Below are 18232 nucleotides of genomic sequence, written 5' to 3'. Positions count from 1 at the left end.
TACTTGGTGGTCTATAACCTTCTTGTACTTGGAGTTGATATCTTTTTCTAGGTTTGGGAAGTTCTCTGTGATTATCCCTTTGAATAAACTTTTTACCACTCTATCTTTCTCTACCTCCTCTTTAAAACCAATAACTCTTAGACTTGACCTTTCAGTGCTATTTTCTAGGTCCTGTAGGTGCACTTAATTGTTTATTATTCCTTTCTATCTCCTCCAAATGTGTATTTTCAAATAGCCTGTCTTCAAGCTCACAAATTATTTTCTCTGATTCATTAATTCTGTTCTTAGGAAACTCATGCATTCTCCAGCATATCACTTTCATTTTTCAACTCTACAGCTTCTGCTTCTTTTTCATTAAATATTTGTTAAATTTATCCAATAGAATTCTAAATTCCTTGTCTATGTTATCTTGAATTTCTTTGAATTTCCTCAAAACAGCAATTTGGAATTCTGTCTGACAGGTCACATATCTCTATTTCTCCAGGATTGGCCTTGGTACTTTATTATAGTTTATTTGGTGAGGCCATGCTTTTCTGCTGGTCTTGATACTTGTAGATATTTGTCATTGTTCGGGCATTGAAGAGTTAGGAATTTATTGTGGTCTTCATAATCTGACCTTGTTTATGCCCATTCTTCTTGGGAAGGATTTCCAGGAATTCAAGGGCCCCAATCCCAGTATTACTGTGGTTCTCACAGATTTGTTGATGTACCACCTTGGAGGTCTCATATAAAATCCAGAAGAATTATCTCAATTACCAGGCAGATACTCTTGTTCTTTTCCCTTACTTTCTCCCAAACAAACGGAGTTTCTCTCTATGTCCTGAGCTGCCTGGGGCTGGGGGTACAGTGACAGAAGCACTCCTGTGGCTACCACCACTAGAAATGCCCTGGGTCAGACCTGATGCCAGCACAGCACTGAGTCTCATCCAAGGCCTGCTGTAACCACTACCTGACTACCCTGTATGTAGGGCCTAGGGCTCCACAATCAGCAGGTGGCAAAGCTAGTCAGGTTTGTGTCCTTCCCTTGAAAATGGTAAGTTTCTCCATTCCCTGGGCAGGTCCCAAGGTACTATCTTGGAGATAGGGATTGGAGTCAAACACCTTAGAAATCTACCTGGCATCCTATTCTACTGTGGCCAAGCTGGCATTCAAACCATAAGACAAAGTTTTTCTTACTTCCCTGTCCCCTTTCCACAGGTGGAGGAGCCTTTCCCCATGATCACCACCACCGCCGCCAGCACACAGGAGTTCTGCCAGGCCACCACCAATGTTCACTTAAGGCCCAAGTTATCTTCAGTCAACTTGTGGTGAATGCTGCCAGGGCTGGGACTCTCCTTTCAGGACAGTGGGCTCCCCTCTGGCCCAGGGCAGGTCCAGACATGCTGTGTAAGAACCTAGGCCTGGACTCAGGGATCTGAAGAGCCCACTTGGTCCTCTAGTTCACTGCAGCTGAGCTGGTATCTAAAGCCAGCACATCTCAGAGACTCACCCAAGGCGCATTACATACAATCTAGGTATCACTGCTGGTTCTTCAGGGCCCAAGAGCATTTTAGTCAGCAGGTGATTAATCTTGCCAAGACTGGGTCCTTCCCTTAAAGGCAGCATGTTTCCTTCTGGCCCAGGGTGTGCTAGAAATGTCATCTAGAAACTATGGCCTGAATTGGGGTTCTCATGACTCTACCCAGTACTCTATCTTACTGTGCCTGGGCTAGTATGAAGATGCGACAAAGTCCTCTTTTCTCTCTCCTTTTCCTCAAGTTGAAAGATGTCACTTTTGTTGCTGTGAGCCGCACTGCCATGGGTTGGGGTAGAGGCGGCACAAACACTCCCCCACCTGACCTGTCTGGTGTCTTACTAGGTCATGCTCTGCCCCATTCCACTGGCTCTAATCCCAGTGAACCATCAGGACTTGCCTAGCGATTGTATTCCTTGTGTCCTAGACTACCTTTGAAATTCATTTAGAACCTTAGAGCACTTTAGCCCACGGTGGCAAGGCTTGCCAGAGCTCAAGTTCTAACCACTGGGATGGGCACTTCTCTGACTAGGTCTGTTCCAAATGCTCCTTCTGTGGGTGAGCACTGGCTGAGCTCAGCATGGTTTTGTTTTCTACTGTGACAGGGCAGTACTGAGTTCAATGCAATGCCCCCGATTCACTATGCTCTCCCTTGCCCAAGTACACAGATTGTTCTCTCCGCACCACATAGCCACTGCTGAGGGAGGAGAAAGGGATGCCATCAGTGATTTAAAACTATCTCACCTACCCTTTTCAGTGCCTCTTTCAGTTATGTGAAGTTAAAACCAAGTACTGTGATTGCTCACTTGATTTTTGGTTCTTATAGACATGCTATTTTGTTAATCTTGTTAAAGTTTGGTGTTCCACAGGCTGGAAAGGATGATCAGTGGAGCCTTTTCTTTCACCATCTACCATCTTGCTCTACCCTCAAACATTAAACTTCTATCAATATACAAACTACATTATTACAGTGGTGAAAAGACATTACAAAAAACAGTTGTTTCACACTGCATAAGACCAAAAATGGAATTCTATAATGGTAGGCTGGAGTATTTCCTTATAAGAAAATAGTCCCAGTAAATAGTGTCAGTTTTATTCAGCCAAACAAATGTTGGTCTCTAGTTTTCTGAGTCATCTTATATACCTTATGTCTATAATTAACAACAAACTTAGAGTTTTCCTTCATGCTCTATACTGTTTTTATCAACTTAATCACATGAGTTCAGGAGAATGTATACTTTAACGCTTAATATAAAACATTTGGGCTACCCTTGCCCTAAAATTTAAGACCTAGAAATTACAAAGCAGAAGCTCAAGGAACTCAGTTGCCAACATATTTTTTTGTTTTGTTTTGTTTTTTGGCCTGCAGTAATTTTAGAAGTTTAATTTATTGCCTACATTTTAAATGTAGAGATTTTTTTTAAAACACAAAATGTTCAAATTTTTACTTTTACTGGGAGTAACATAGAATTTCTAGGAACGAATCACATTCCTACCAAGTCTCCTTCTATGGGAACCCTTTAGTTCTCCAGTGTCCCCAGCATACCCATGGAGCTTATACTTGATTCTATATAAGTTAACTGCCCAGCTTCTGTAGGCTTTTGACTTTATGACTCTCGGCCTAGACCCCAAGGATGCAGTTACTTTTTCTGTACCCTGTAGATTTTTCTCTCCCTATCTTCATCTGTTTTGTGCTGCTATAACAGGAAATCTGATTGGGTAATTTATAAAGAAAAGAACTGCATTTCTGACAGTTCTGGAGCCTAGAAAGTCCAAGATCAAGACACTGGCAGGTTCAGTTGTCTGATGAAGGTCTAGCCTCTGCTTCCAAGATGATGCCCTGAAGCTAGGTCTTCCAGAGGGGAGGACTACTCTCTCCTCACATGGCAGAAGACAGAGAGACAAAAAGGGGTAAACCCTCTCTCTCCTCAAGCCTTTACATAATGGCGCCTAATTTCATTCATGAAGCCAGAGGCCTCATGACTCAATTCCTTCCCAAAGGCCATCTCCCTCAATACTACTGCACTGGGCATTAAATTTCAACATGCATTTTTGAGGTGACAATAACATTCAAACCATAGCATTCCCAAACTCACCACCTGAACTTCCTGGGGCAGCTGCCCTCCTCCCTCTCACTGTGTCAGAATGTTTAGGGCAGGAGGACCTGAGACTGTAACGCTAGAAAGAACAACCAACAATGAAATGAACCAAGATGAAGAAAATTGCCTGCCTGTACCCGACACTCCTTCATCACCAGTGTCCTTCTTTCTGTCAACCCAAAATAATTGTGACAGATTTACACAAATATGTTTTGTTTACTATAGCAAAGCCATTGTGTCAGGCTCTTCGGGAATAATCCTAGGAGTAGTGTGAATTCAAGTATAAGGCAATATTTGTTTTTCTGCCTGCAATGTTGCCCAAATTCCTAGAATAAGAGACAAAGCCTCCCATTTGATAATTCCAGATAGATACTTTTAAATAATTACCAATAGAGTGATAATGCAATAGTTTGAATGAGTTTTATTTAAAATATAGTGATGAATTATATCTAGTCTTTTTTCTTTTTTAATATAATCAAATTGAGAAAGCGCTGGGTACAAGAAAGAGGTACATATATTTCATAGTTGAGGTAAAATGCCAACAGGAAAAACTGAGTGATGCCCTCTACCACTTTTCCTTTTAGCTAGCTCAGCTACTACTATTATTACTATGAATGCTTTATAATGACAATTATTCTTGTAATAACATTTATATTAACAATAGTAATAATAATAAGAGGATTTGGGTACTTACTTTGTTCTAGGCAATGTGCTAAGTACTTCATATATATTATCACAGAACACCCTTAAAAGGTAAGTACTGTTATGATCTCTATTTTAGAGTATTAGTATCTTGCCCATTGTTGCACAGCAAGTAGGAGTGGGAACAGGTATTCTACTACAGGTCTGACTCAAAAGTCCATGCTCTTAATCAGTGTAGGACAACCAGGACATTATTGCTATAAGATATATACTCCCTCCTTGCTTCTAGTGGTTATAACTTTGCCTCAGTGACTTTCATCTGAAAGAGCTCCCATACTGACTCATAAGTATGACAGCATTTTTCTCATTTACCTAGTATTAGCTAAATTTCAGATACAAGTTGAGAGTGGAAAAGGAAGAATTGATGAAGAAAAGCACTTGTGAGTACTCCAGGTGTAGCAATCCTACCCATGAATCTGTGCTTTACAAGCACATTGCTCTTTATTTTCAACACTTCACTTCAAACTCATGGTGGAAGATGCCAAAGGCCTTTCAGCTGGAAACCTCCTAATTAAATGTTGAACCTTTAATGGATCATTAAGGTTTTGTTCCTATGAGGAGAAGTTCCTATGGATCATGAAGTGAGAGATCCATTAATCTCTCACTTGAGAGCCTCAAAAGAGACTCTCAAGTGAGAGATTAATGACCTGTCAATGTTTTTCTAATGCAGGGAAGACATTTTATAAATGCTAAATAGAAGGATCTAGTTGCTTAATTTACCAAGCATATTTTCTCTTTGTGCCATTTTTATTCCTGCACAGTTGGGGATTCTTGGCTGTCTAAAAAAAATTCCTTTGTCTTTGAGATAAAACGTGTTCCTATTGTTCACACAGACTTTAGGCAGTATGAAAAGTAAAACATAATGGCAGGATACACAGTGATACATTGTTGTACCTTATCAAAATAAAGAGAGAATTTAATATCATTTTCTTTGTCTCATCTCTAAACTCAGGAATATTTGCTGGTGGTAGGAAAGAAGTTATATCCAGCAGTTTTACTCAAAGAAACCCACTATGTGAATGCAAGTTCAAAATAGAAATCAGGTATAAATGCTGTTACAGAGTTGATCTTTGACCTTTCCAGATCTGGGCCACTTTCTTAATTCCTTTCCTTCTTTATGGCCATATAAATAAGACCTGAGTGATTGTGATATACCTATCCTGGTTACAGCTAAAGAAAGCAGTAAAAGAGACGAAGTTTTATTAACAACTCAGCAGCTGGAGTACTTGCCCTAAATCTAGGTAGAAATAAGTTCAAGAAGCCAGATTTCTGTAGAATTCCCGCTACATCTTTTATGCATATTATGTTCACCTGAAAGATGTTAACATTGTTCAGGTAGCCCATTCAGCACCGAAAGGGTTAAGAACAGAAAAACAGACTCCATTTCTGCTGGATATGTACCTTGAAATTAACAGGAAAAGAGGACCTGGAATTTACATCTTTGTGACTGGTGTAAATTGAATAAATAGATTTTCAGTAAACATGATGTAAGCACTTTGTTCTTTTCCTATAAATAATACAGCAACCCTAAATTTTCCCAAGCCTCGCTGGGTCTTTGGATATTAATGAGAACAATTCCCTGGCTCATTGACTCTATCTGACCAAGGCATCCAGAAAACCACCAGTTCTCTTCTGTAATATTCTGAGGACATCCAGAGGAGGTTTCACAGATGTACACCATCAATTCCAATTTCAATTCCAACCTTCCCAGGAAAGCAAGAATACCAAGCCCATTGGGATGCTGCCTGTTCCATTGCATATCACATCCATTGCTAATGTGTCTGTTCATCTGTGCACCACTTTTGAAGTCCTTGAACCCTCACAGTCTTAAACCATTCCAATTTCTGTGCATAAGTAAGCAGACATTTCTCCCTCTCTGTCAGATTGTCATTCCAGTATCTACAGTGCTGACCTCCAAAATTCTGCTAAATTTCATAATGAAAACTGTCTTGTCAGCTTGTGCTATAAAGGTAGAGCTCAGAAATTAGAGTGGGGAAACAGATGCCTTGCTGTTCTTCCCATTGTTCATTGCCATCAGTCCCTTGCCTTGTCCCCTGGATACTTAGACACAAACATCTTCCTAAAAAGTCCTCTTTGCAAAGGCAATATATTCCCACCAAAGACATCTAGGATCCACTGGACTAGCACCTGTTAGATACACTAAATATGTCGAAATACAAGGCCTCTTCTGCTTAATACCAGCTCAAATAGTGAGAGAGATGATTGTCCTAATTGATTAAGCATACATCAATGCAGTCATTATTTCACCATGACACCTTCTTCTCACACTTGAACCACACAACATTACTTAAAATTGTCTACATATTTTAAGTTCTTATTCAAATCACACCTTTCTTTACATTTTACCAAAACACTTATTATATTGATTATAGTATCTCTATTACGTTACTTAACAATCTATTTTAGATGGCTTAAATATCCATTAGAATGAGCCCCTGGTTACACCATTTGTATTGAATATTATTCATTTTTGTATTCTCCACAATGTCTAACACAGTACTCTACATTTCGTAAGCATTTAAAATCATTGTATTGAATGAATAATAAAATAAAATTCATTCATTAGACAAAATGACAATAAAACACACATTACTCCTTTTGCTGGTTTCTGACAGGACTGCCTACATATCTTTAATGTTACTGGAATTTATACAATATTAATTATAATTACCTAACTCTATATCTGCCTATGTCTCTATGTTATTGGTATGTGAATTTTAAATGAAGGGGTAAATGATTTCTCAAATGCAAGGCAAGATTCTTCAAGATTCTTGTTATGAAAACCTACAAAAATGACACTGCAATGTCTAAATCACAATGTCATTTAACAGCATGCTTTTATTTTTAATATAGTGAATTTTTGGTTCTTTATACATTGAAAACATTGCTAGTTATAAACCTATTTCTTATTATTCCCTTTATTCTACATTGTCTATTCTTACACATAGTTTTTGTAGGATAAGACTCTGGTTCTTACTGGATCTCTAGTTTGAATTCCTTTGTACTTTTGTTCATCATACTCAACTAAACACAAAGGTATAGGTGCATTATCAGGAGCAGAGTGATTTATTGAAAACTTTGTGTGACACAATATTATTAAGAAATTAACTGTAACTTATTTTCTTGACAGTAAGTTCATTATCATAGTTGAGCATATTTACCTCTCCTTGCTAAGAAAAAAAAAAGAGTTTTGAACAAGAATATCTAATTGATGATTCCCATAGTTGAGTCTGTTAGCCACTGTCAAGAAAATTTAGGCTTGAGACAAAATTAAGCAAAACTTTCTAGGTTGGGCCCTTAGGATTGGGGACTGGTGGTCACACAGATGAAATATGGCTCAGTCCTCCAGACAACAACACAAGACCACAAATATGATGAATAATCAGAAAAACACTACCACACACACACAAAAATAAAATGAAGCAAAATCACTGACTCTAAAAATATAGATTTTTTAAATGCCTAAAAAAGAATTCACGTTAGTCATCCCAAAGCTCAGGAATCTGTAAGAGAACATACAGAAACCATGAAATTAAATGAGGAAAATGATACATGCAAAAGATGAAAAGTTCAACAGAGAAACCATAAAAATTTTATTATTATTATTATTATTATTATTTTTTTTTTTTTTGAGATGGAGTTTCGCTCTTCTGCCCAGGCTGAAGTGAAGTGGTGTGGTCTTGGCTCACTGCAACATTTACCACTCAGGTTCAAGTGATTCTCCTGCCTCAGTATCCTGAGTAGCTGGGATTATAGTAGCCCACCACCATGCCTGGCTAATTTTGTATTTTTAGTAAACACAACATAGTTTTGCCATCTTGGCCAGGCTGGCCTTGAACTCTTGACCTCAAGTGATCTACCCACATTGACCTCCTGTGCTATGTGCTATGATTACAGCTGTGAGCCACCACACCTGCCCAAAATAATTTTAAAGAAAATTCTGGAGCCAAAGTACACAATGATGGAACTATAAATTTTCATAGAGAGTTTCAACAGAAGACTTGAACAAGCAGAAGAAATAATGAGTGAGCGCAAACACAGATCATTTGAAATTACTCAGTCACAGAAACAAAATTAAAAAGATTTTAAAAGAGTGAAAAAAATGATAGGACTTATTAGATGTTATGAAGGAGATCAACAAGGGCATTTTGGGTATACCAAAAGGAGCAGAGAAAGAAAAAGGGAAGAAAAGCTTATTTAATGAAATAGTGACACTAAACTTTCCGAACATGGAGAGGGAAATGAGTATCAAGACCCATGAAGCCTGAAGAACTACAAATAGATCAAACAGGTTTTCACATAGACGTGTAACAAAGGAAACCTTCACCAAGACATACTGTAAGCAAATTTTCAAAAGTGAAAGAGAATTTTGAAAGCAGCAATGGAAAAGTGATTCATTACAGATAATGGAACCCCATGAGATGTTTGGATTTCTCAGCAGAAACTTTATGGGCCAGGAAGAATGAGATGTTATATTAAAAGTGCTAAAAGAAAAAGAAAAAAAAACCAAAAAAACTACCAACCAAAATACTATACCTGGCAAAGCTGTTCTTCAGAAATGAGAGAGAGTCAAAGACTTTTTTAGATGAACAAAAGTTGTGGTAGTTATTACCATAACACCTGCCTTAAAAGAAAGGTTAAAGGAAATTCTTCAACTTGAAGCAAAAGGATATTAACTACCAATAAAAAACATATAGAAGCATAGTATTCATTATAAAGGTAAGAATATAGCCAAATTCAGAATACTCTAATACTGTTATGGTGGTGGGTAATCAATTTTAACTCTAGTGTAAAAGTTAAAAAACAAAAAAATTTAAAGTGACTATAGCTATAATAATTTGTTAATGGATATAAATTGTAACAAAGAAATTACAAAAGACAGCAGGAGAGGAAGAAAGGAGCAGAAGAACTACAAAGCCATCATAAAACAATGAACAAAATGGCAATAATAAATCTTTACCTAGTAATACTTACTTTAAATGATAGTAAATTAAGTTCCACAATCAAAAGACAGAGTGGCTGAACTGATTTTGAAAAACCATATCCAACCATATGATACTTATAAGAGACTCACTTTAGCTTTAAGAATACATAGAGGCTGAAAGTGAAGAAATGGAAAAAAGATATTTCACAAGAGTGGCTATACTTATATCAGAATTTTGTAGTCCTAGTCAATACATAAGTCATTCAAATACTCTTATATTTTTAGTAATTTCTCCTATTGGAATGTGGTTAAGATGATCAAAGAGTAATGTTTCATTAATTTTTGTTAGTTTTTAGCTACATGTTTCAATGCTGGCTCTAAGTGTTAGGAATACAGATATCAAAATAAATACATTGTAGTTGTCCTGAAGCTTTCATTCTAATGAGGAATAGAATATGAATAACATATATTAAATGTAAAAAGTAAATTATTGTATGCTAAAATATAAGAGCCATGAAATAAAAAAAAATAAAACAAAGTAAGGGAAGGTGGGGATGGGGATGGCAGACTAATATTCAATAAAGGGTTAGAGTAGATCTTATTGAAAAGTCATTAAAAAACCTTTTGAGTACTAAGACTCAAATAGTATTCATATATTGATTGGTAAACAGCATTAAAATAATTCATCTTTTTATCCTTTTAAAATATTTTTACTATTTTAAACTTTTCTAAGTTTTTAATCCAATATCTTATATAGGATTTTTAAATGAATATGTATCTATACACTTAAATTATACTTTATGATTGTTACAACACTATGTAATTTTATATTGTATATTTACATCATAAAATAAAAATTCTACCAATGCAATCATAGTAACAAAATTGGAAGATAATATAAAAAGTAATTTGTATCTTTATAAAACAAAAAGTTCATATCAAAAGGAGATTATTTTAATTCTGAGATATGAAATAGGACATATTTTCAAATGAAGAACTATAAGTGATTTACATACAAAATATATAATACATAGGTACATTTAGAAATAATTTAAAGTTGCAAATTAAAATATTAGTTTTTCTCAGAAAATTTGTAAATAATTTTTCAATATTCAATCTTTGAAAATATTTTGTGATATACCAATATATACTGCTACCAAAAATGCAAATTAGATAAACTTTTCATGAATGCAATCTATGTATGACTTTTTAAAAATATTCATATATTGATTCATCATTTCCTTAGCATATATATTTTAGTATGCTAGAAAGTAATAAGAATAATCATTAGAAATAAGAAATTCCAAATAACTTACCCAACAGTTACAGAATATACAACAGTATACTTATTTTTTTTTAAAAAAAACGCATAATATAAAACCTTCAGCATAACATAAAATGAGAAATCCAAGATGCAATATGTATATATATATAAATATAAATATTGCAGCATGAATGTAAATATGTTTATGTGCAAACATAGAGATGTGAAATATAAATGACTATGAATTCAGTTTCATCCACTTATGCCAAATATGAAATTTTGTTGGGGTTCAGGTCTAATATGAATCTTACCTGAAGAGTTTTTATACAAGAGGGTGAAATACAGTAGTCAATCACAAACAAGTGCTCAGCATCCACTTTACAAACCAACTTCTATTCTGTATTTCATGTTATATATATAGTAATTCTTGTGACTTTAGAACAACTTTTGATTAGCTCTCCAAAGAAATGTACCTACTTGTATCAGTGATTATATTGAAGATCTAAAATAGAGATTAATTTTATCCATAAAGTAAACATTACACACTTACTAAGGAGGGAGTGGTCTAATTCAGCAGAATTTGTTCAGCTCTGTTACTAGCATGATTCTACTACATGAATAATTATGTTTCTTTAGATACATACCCCCCATACACACACAGATTTAGAAGTGTTTCTATGAGGGCCCCACACAGTGTTACAAAACATTAGAGATAAAATTTTTGTGAAAACTCAAAAAGCTATTAACTTGTGAATAATATATCTAGAAAAAAATACAACTTAATTTGAAAATGTACAAATTAATTTAAAAATGTAATTTATTGGAAAACAAGCCTATGTAGAATAAAGGCACCAGTGGAAGTAAGAGTGAAAAAACTTATGAGGCACTTATATTTTTATTATGTAAATTAACAGGGACATGCCTTTACTATGTAGATATGGAAGAGCTTATTCCTGAGTTAAAAAGACTAATGAAGAGGGATTGTGGGTTGGGACAAGCAGACAATTATCAGAAAACATGGTCATCAATCTACAGTACGTGATTTGTACATCACCATCATTATCATTTACTATTAGTTATCATAGCTTTGGTTTTACAGATCTGAGGAAGTTTACAGCTGATGTTACTATGCAGAGTTTATTTTGGCTTCAGAAGTAATTTTAGACCCTCCATAAATTATATTTATTCTATGCTTGTAGAGTCACAAAAGTTCTGAAGGGATCTATTAAACCACTGGATTATATAGAGGAAATTTGTGCTACAGCTTTTGTGAGGGTCACACTGACACAAGAAAATGATAATTTTAGTTTTTTTGATCTCCTAATAAACCCCATTCACCATTAAGCAATTCTCCATTAGAAAGCTTTCTTTCAATTACTCTTTTCCTAAAAGATTTTATAAATCTTTTCATAAAATACAATCACTTGAATTTCTCCTTCCCTTTGTACAGTTTTGTATAAAATAAAAAAACAGGCATAGGCCAAGTAAAATTTTTGGCATTATAGGGGTAAAAGTTACCCAAAATAACCACCAAAAGAAGGGAGGTAATGTTTTGAGAAACAGAGCCACTGTCAGTAACAGGAAAAATCCTATCCAAATACAAGCAGAGAAAATGACAGGCCAATATCCCTATGAACATAAATGCAAAAATTATCAACAAAATACTAGCAAACCAAATCCAACAACTCATCAAAAAGATAATATTCTATGATCAAGTAGGTTTTATTCCAGGGATGCAAGAATGGTTCAACACATGCAAATCAATAAATTTGATTCACTACATAAACAGAATTGAGAGACAAAACCTATATGATCATCTCAATTGATGGAGAAAAGGCATTCAATAAAATCTAGCATCCCTTCATGATAAAACCCCCAATGAATTAGAAACTGGAGGAAAATACCTCAAAATAATAGAAGTCATATATGACAGACTCACAGCCAACATCATACTGAAGGAATAAAAGTGGAAAGCATTCTCCCTAAGAACTGAAAGAGACAAGACCTACTTTTACCACTCCTATTCAACATAGTTCTGGAAGTCCTAGCCAAAGTAATTAAGCAAGAGAAAGAAATAAAGGCATCCAAATTGTAAAAGAGGAAGTCAAATTATCTCTGTTCACTGATGATACAATTTTATACCTAGAAAACCCTAAAGGCTTCTCCAAAATACTTCCAGACTTGATAAATGACTTCAATGAAGTTTTTGGATACAAAATCAACATTAAAAGAACAGTAACATTTCTATACACCAATCACATTGAAGCTGAGAACCAAATCAAGAACTCAATCCCATTTACAACAGCTATTTTTAAAAATACCTAGGAATACATCTAAGCAAGGAAGTCAAAGATCTCTATAAGAACAACTACAAAACTGAAGAAAGAAATCATAGACAACACAAATAAAAATATTCCATGTGCGTCGATCACAAGAATCAACATTATTAAAATGATCATACTGTCCAAAGCAATCTACGAATCAGTGTGATTTCTATCAAATTAGTGTAATTTTTCACAGAATTTTTTTTTACTTAAAAATTCTAAAATTCATGTGGCATCAAAAGAGACCCTAAAAAGCCAAAGCAATTATGAGGGAAAAAACTGAAGTGGGATGTATCATATTACCCGATGTCAAATTATACTGCAGGGGTATAGTAAGCAAACAGAATGGTACTGGTATAAAAACAGACACAAGGACTCACAGAACAGAGGACTCAGAAATAAAGCCACATAACCTACAACCAGGACACCTTATTCAATAAATGGTGCTGGGAAAACTGGATGGTCATGTGCAGAAGAATAAAATGAGACCCATATATCACCATATACAAAAATTAACTCAAGATAAATTAAAAAATGAAAGACCTCAAACTATAAAAATCTAGATGAAAACATAGGAAAAACTCTTCTGGGCATTGGTATAGGCAAATAATTTATAACTAAGACTTTAAAAGCAAATGCAACAAAACTAGAAATGGACAAATGAGATATAATTGAACTAAAGAGCGTTTGCACAACAGGAAAAAAAAACTATAATCAGACAACCTACAGAATGGAAGGAAATATTTACAAACTATATTCATCTGACAAAAGACCAATATATTTGGAATCTACAAATAAGTCAACAAAAAAATACAACCATTAAAAAGTGAACAAAGGATATGAATATTTTTAAAAAGAAAAATAAACAGAAAACAAATACATGAAAACATGTTCAACATCAATAATCAAAGAAATGCAAATTAAAATCACAATCAAATACCATCTTACATCAGTCAGAATGACTACTATTTAAAAAGTCAAAAATTAACATGTTGATGAGGAATCAGGTAAAAGGGAACACTAATACACTTGGTGGGACTGAAACTTACTATGACCTCACAGAAAACAGTATGAAGATTTCTCAAAGAACTAAGAATAGAACTATTATTTGATCCAGCAATCCCATTACTGGGTATCTATCCAAAGGAAACAAAAGTATTATATCAGAAAGATACCTGCAATTATAAGTTTATCACAGCACTATTTACAATAGCAAATATATAGAACCAACCAAAGTGTCCACTGATAGGTGATTGGATTAAAAAATGTAGTATACAGATGCCCATTGATAGTGGATTGGATAAAGAAAATGAAATAATGTCCTTTGTAGGAACATGGATGCAGCTGGACATTATCCAAAGTAGATTAATGCAGGAATAGAAAGCTAAATAATATGTGCTTTCACTTATAAGTGAGAGTTAAACATTGGGTATACATGGACATAAAATTGAGAATAGACATTGGAGAATGCAAGAGGGGACAGGGAGGGAGTGGGCAAGGGTTGGAAAACTACCTTTTGGGTACTATGGTCACTTCCTGGGTGATGGGTTCAATCACACCCCAAACCTTAGCATTATTGAATATACTTTTGTAACTAACAGGCACATGTACCCCCATAATCTAACATAACATTTAAAACCAAAATGAAAATGTGGTGTGTATATATCATGAAATACTACTTAGCCATAAAAATGAAATGTCTTTTGCAGCAATGTGGATGTAACTAGAGGCCATTATCATAAGTGAAATAAGTCAGAAACACAAAGTGGGTCAGCTGCGGTGGCTCACTCCTGTAATACCAGCACTTTGGGAGGCTGAGGCAGCAGGTCACTTGAGGTCAAGAGTTCATGGCCAGCCTGGCCAACATGGTGAAACCCCGTCTCTACTACAAATACAAACACTAGCCGTGTGTGGTGGCATGCACCTGTAATCTGAGCTACTCTGAAGGCTGAGGCAGGAGAATCACTTGAACCCGGGAGGAGGAGATTGCAGTGGGCCAAGATTGCACCACTGCACTCCAGCCTGGTCGACAGAGAAAGACTCCATCTCAAAAAAAAAAAAAAAAAAACCCACAAAAAAACAAAGTTAAATACTGCATGCTCCTACTTGTAAGCGGGAGCTAAACGTGGGTCACATGGACATACAGAGTAGAACAAAAGACACTGGAGACTCCAGGAGGTGGGAGGGTAAAAGAAGGGTGAGGGATAAAAATTATTTATTGAGTACAAGGTACACTATTCAGGTGATGGGAACAATAAAAGCCCAGGTTTCACCACTATGCAATATATCCACATAATTAAACTGCACTTGTACCCCCTCAATCTATAAACATTTTAAAAATTAAGAAACATACAAATACTGTTCATCTTAGATCTGGGTCAAAGAGAAGTGATGGGGCACAAAGAGAAGAAATGTATTGAGGGTCTGCTATATAGTCAGCACTCTTAGGCGATTCACACATGTTCTCTTCTATAATCTTAAAATAAGGAAAATACTATTTTCAATTTAAAGATTCAAAGTTTACATAATGTGGACAAGACAGCATAGCTAACAATGAAACCAAGTTTCCAAATCCTAATCTCTCTGATCCTAAGAAAATTTACATAAAATATGAACCAGACAAAATTATGAGGGAAAAATACCAATAGGTATGTTTAAGGGAAAAATACAGACATTTTACATTTGTCCAGTTGCAGTTCAATTTGATACATAAGCATGTGTATAGGTATGTGGGTGTGTGAATGAGTGTGGGAGAATTGGAGAGATGTATAGATGTGTGTATCTACATGTGTTTTATATATATGTGTGCATATATAGATCTCTATTTTATAACCTGTTTATAATAGATACAATTATAGATTTTAATATTATAGATTTGTGTTAGAGAAAATTTCATTGTAAGTACCCCAAATTCCTCAGACAAGTCTGGACAAATGCATTACCTTTTTTTTTTTAAATTTGTATTTCTTTTTAATTGGAAGTTCTGAGGTACATGTACAAGATGTGCAGGTTTGTTACATAGGCCAACACGTGTCATGGTAATTTGCTGCACCTATCAACCCATCACCTAGGTGGTAAGCCCAGCAAAATGCCTGACTCTTTTAGATTCCTTGTAGCAAAATGCATTATTTCACTTGAACTATTATGATATGAGACTCTTTTAAGTAAAGTATTCTAGAAACTGTTCTAAAAGTTTTCTCTTCAAAATTTCATCTATGGAAGCAATGTATTTATTCTATAATACTCCTCTTTAAAATTTTAAACACATTAAAGTAATAGAATACAATCTCATTGTAACTTTTACATTTTTAAAAATGAAATATGGTTTTATTTTATAAAAATGTAGATTTCTCCACCTCTCAATATTTTAAAACAAAGGACGAAGAACAATTAAGTTTTTTAAAATAAAACACTGTTTTGTGGGAAATTTTAAAACAGAAGTTTGAAAATACTTGGAATTATTGCAACAATGGAATAAATATAAAGCTCCCAAGGTATTACTTTTAAAGAAAAACATTCATTTGAATAAGTATTTTAGTTTGTAAAAATCAAATTTTAAAGTCAAGTATCCTAGGATGGTTACAAAATATTCAGTGAAATATAAAGATAAGTCACAGTGAGGTACATTTATTATTAGAGTTCCAAGTGAATATATGAGTAATACAGTTATGAGTAACAAGTATTTAATATGCAAGTAACATGTATGTAAATTAAGAGTATGATAAATTATCAAAAATGTCAAGGTATGATTTGAGGTCACACATTGATAGGAGCATAGATAAATTTGGGGGAGAATCGTAGACTTTATAATGTTGTAGTCCAATGCTTAATTTGAATGAAAACCATGGTACTGAAAACTAGATCTTAAAAATAAAATTTGACCTCAAACATGTCATCAGAGTCCCCTAAGGGAATTGTAGAGATCACAGAGTGCCATGGGGTAATAATTTGTGTAAATATAAGTATCAAGACAAATTCCATTTATCATTAGAATCTTTTTCTTAGTACTCCCATATCCCTTTTAATTTAAAATTTTTTTTTAACTTTTTAAATTTAATTTTCTCAAATTTAAAAAAATATATCTTTTCGATTTTCTCATCTTCTCTTCCTTTTTTCCTCCCTGTCTTCCTTTGGTGAAGGTGATTTTCCTCTGGTGATATGATTTAGTTTCTTTTTGTTTGTGTATCCATTGCATGTTCTTTGGTTTGAGGTTACCATAAGTGGTATGGTTTGACTGTGTCCCCACCCAAATCTATCTCATCTTAAATTGTAGCTCCCATAATTCCCACATGTCGTGGGAGGGACTCGGTGGGAGACAATTGAATCATGGGGACGGTTTCCCCCATACTGTTCTTGCAGTGGGGAATAAGTCTCACAAGATCTGATGGTTTTATAAAGGGAAACCCCTTTCGCTTGGTTCTCTCATTCTGTCTTGCTGCCACCATGTAAGAAGTGCCTTTTACATTCTGCCATGATTGTAAGGTTTCCCCAACCACGTGGAACTGTGAGTCCATTAAACCTCTGTTTATAAATTACCCAGTCTTGGGTATATCTTTTTCAGTAGCATGAAGACGGACTAATTACACAATGAGGCTTGCAAATATTATCATATAACCCATTATTTTAACCTGATAACCACTATTTGCATAAACAAGCAAGTAAAAATAAATCTCTACTCCTTAACTTCATCACTCTTAAACTTTTTGTTGTTTGTATTTGTATATTATTGTACTATGTTTTGAAAAGTTGTTGTAGTCTTTTTTTCTTTTATTGGTTCATTGTTTAGTCTTTCTACTTAGGATAAGAGTAGTTTACACATCAGAGTTACAGTGTTGTAATATGCTGTGCTTTTCTGTATATTCACTATTACCAGTAAATTTTGTACCCTCAGGTGATTACTCATTAATGTCCTTTTTCTTCTAATTGAAGTACTCCCTTTAGCATTTTTTATAAGGCAGTTCAGGTATTGATGAAATCCCTCAGTTTTTATTTGTCTAGAAGTCTATTTTATGTATGGATCTTTTCACCAAATACACTATTCTAGAGTAAGTTATTTTCCCTCAGCAATTTAAGTATGTCATGCCACTCTCTCCTGGCCTATAAGGTTTCCACTGAAAAGTCTGCTGCCAGACATATTTGAGTTTCATTGCATGTTTTTCTTTTGCTGCTTTTAGCACCCTTTATTCTTTACTTTGGGATTTTTATTATTCAATGCCTTGAGATAGTCTTTTATGAGTTAAAACTGTTTAGTGTTCTATAACTTTTTTGTAGTTGAAATTGATATCTTTCTCTAGGTTTGGAAAGTTCTGTTATTATCCTTTTGAATAAACTTTCTATCCTTGTTCGTCTACCTCCTCTAAGGCCAATAACTCTTATATTTGCCCT

This window comes from Macaca thibetana, chromosome 12 (genome assembly GCF_024542745.1).
Source record: "Macaca thibetana thibetana isolate TM-01 chromosome 12, ASM2454274v1, whole genome shotgun sequence".
NCBI lineage: Eukaryota > Metazoa > Chordata > Mammalia > Primates > Cercopithecidae > Macaca > Macaca thibetana.
This window is presented reverse-complemented; position numbering follows the sequence as displayed.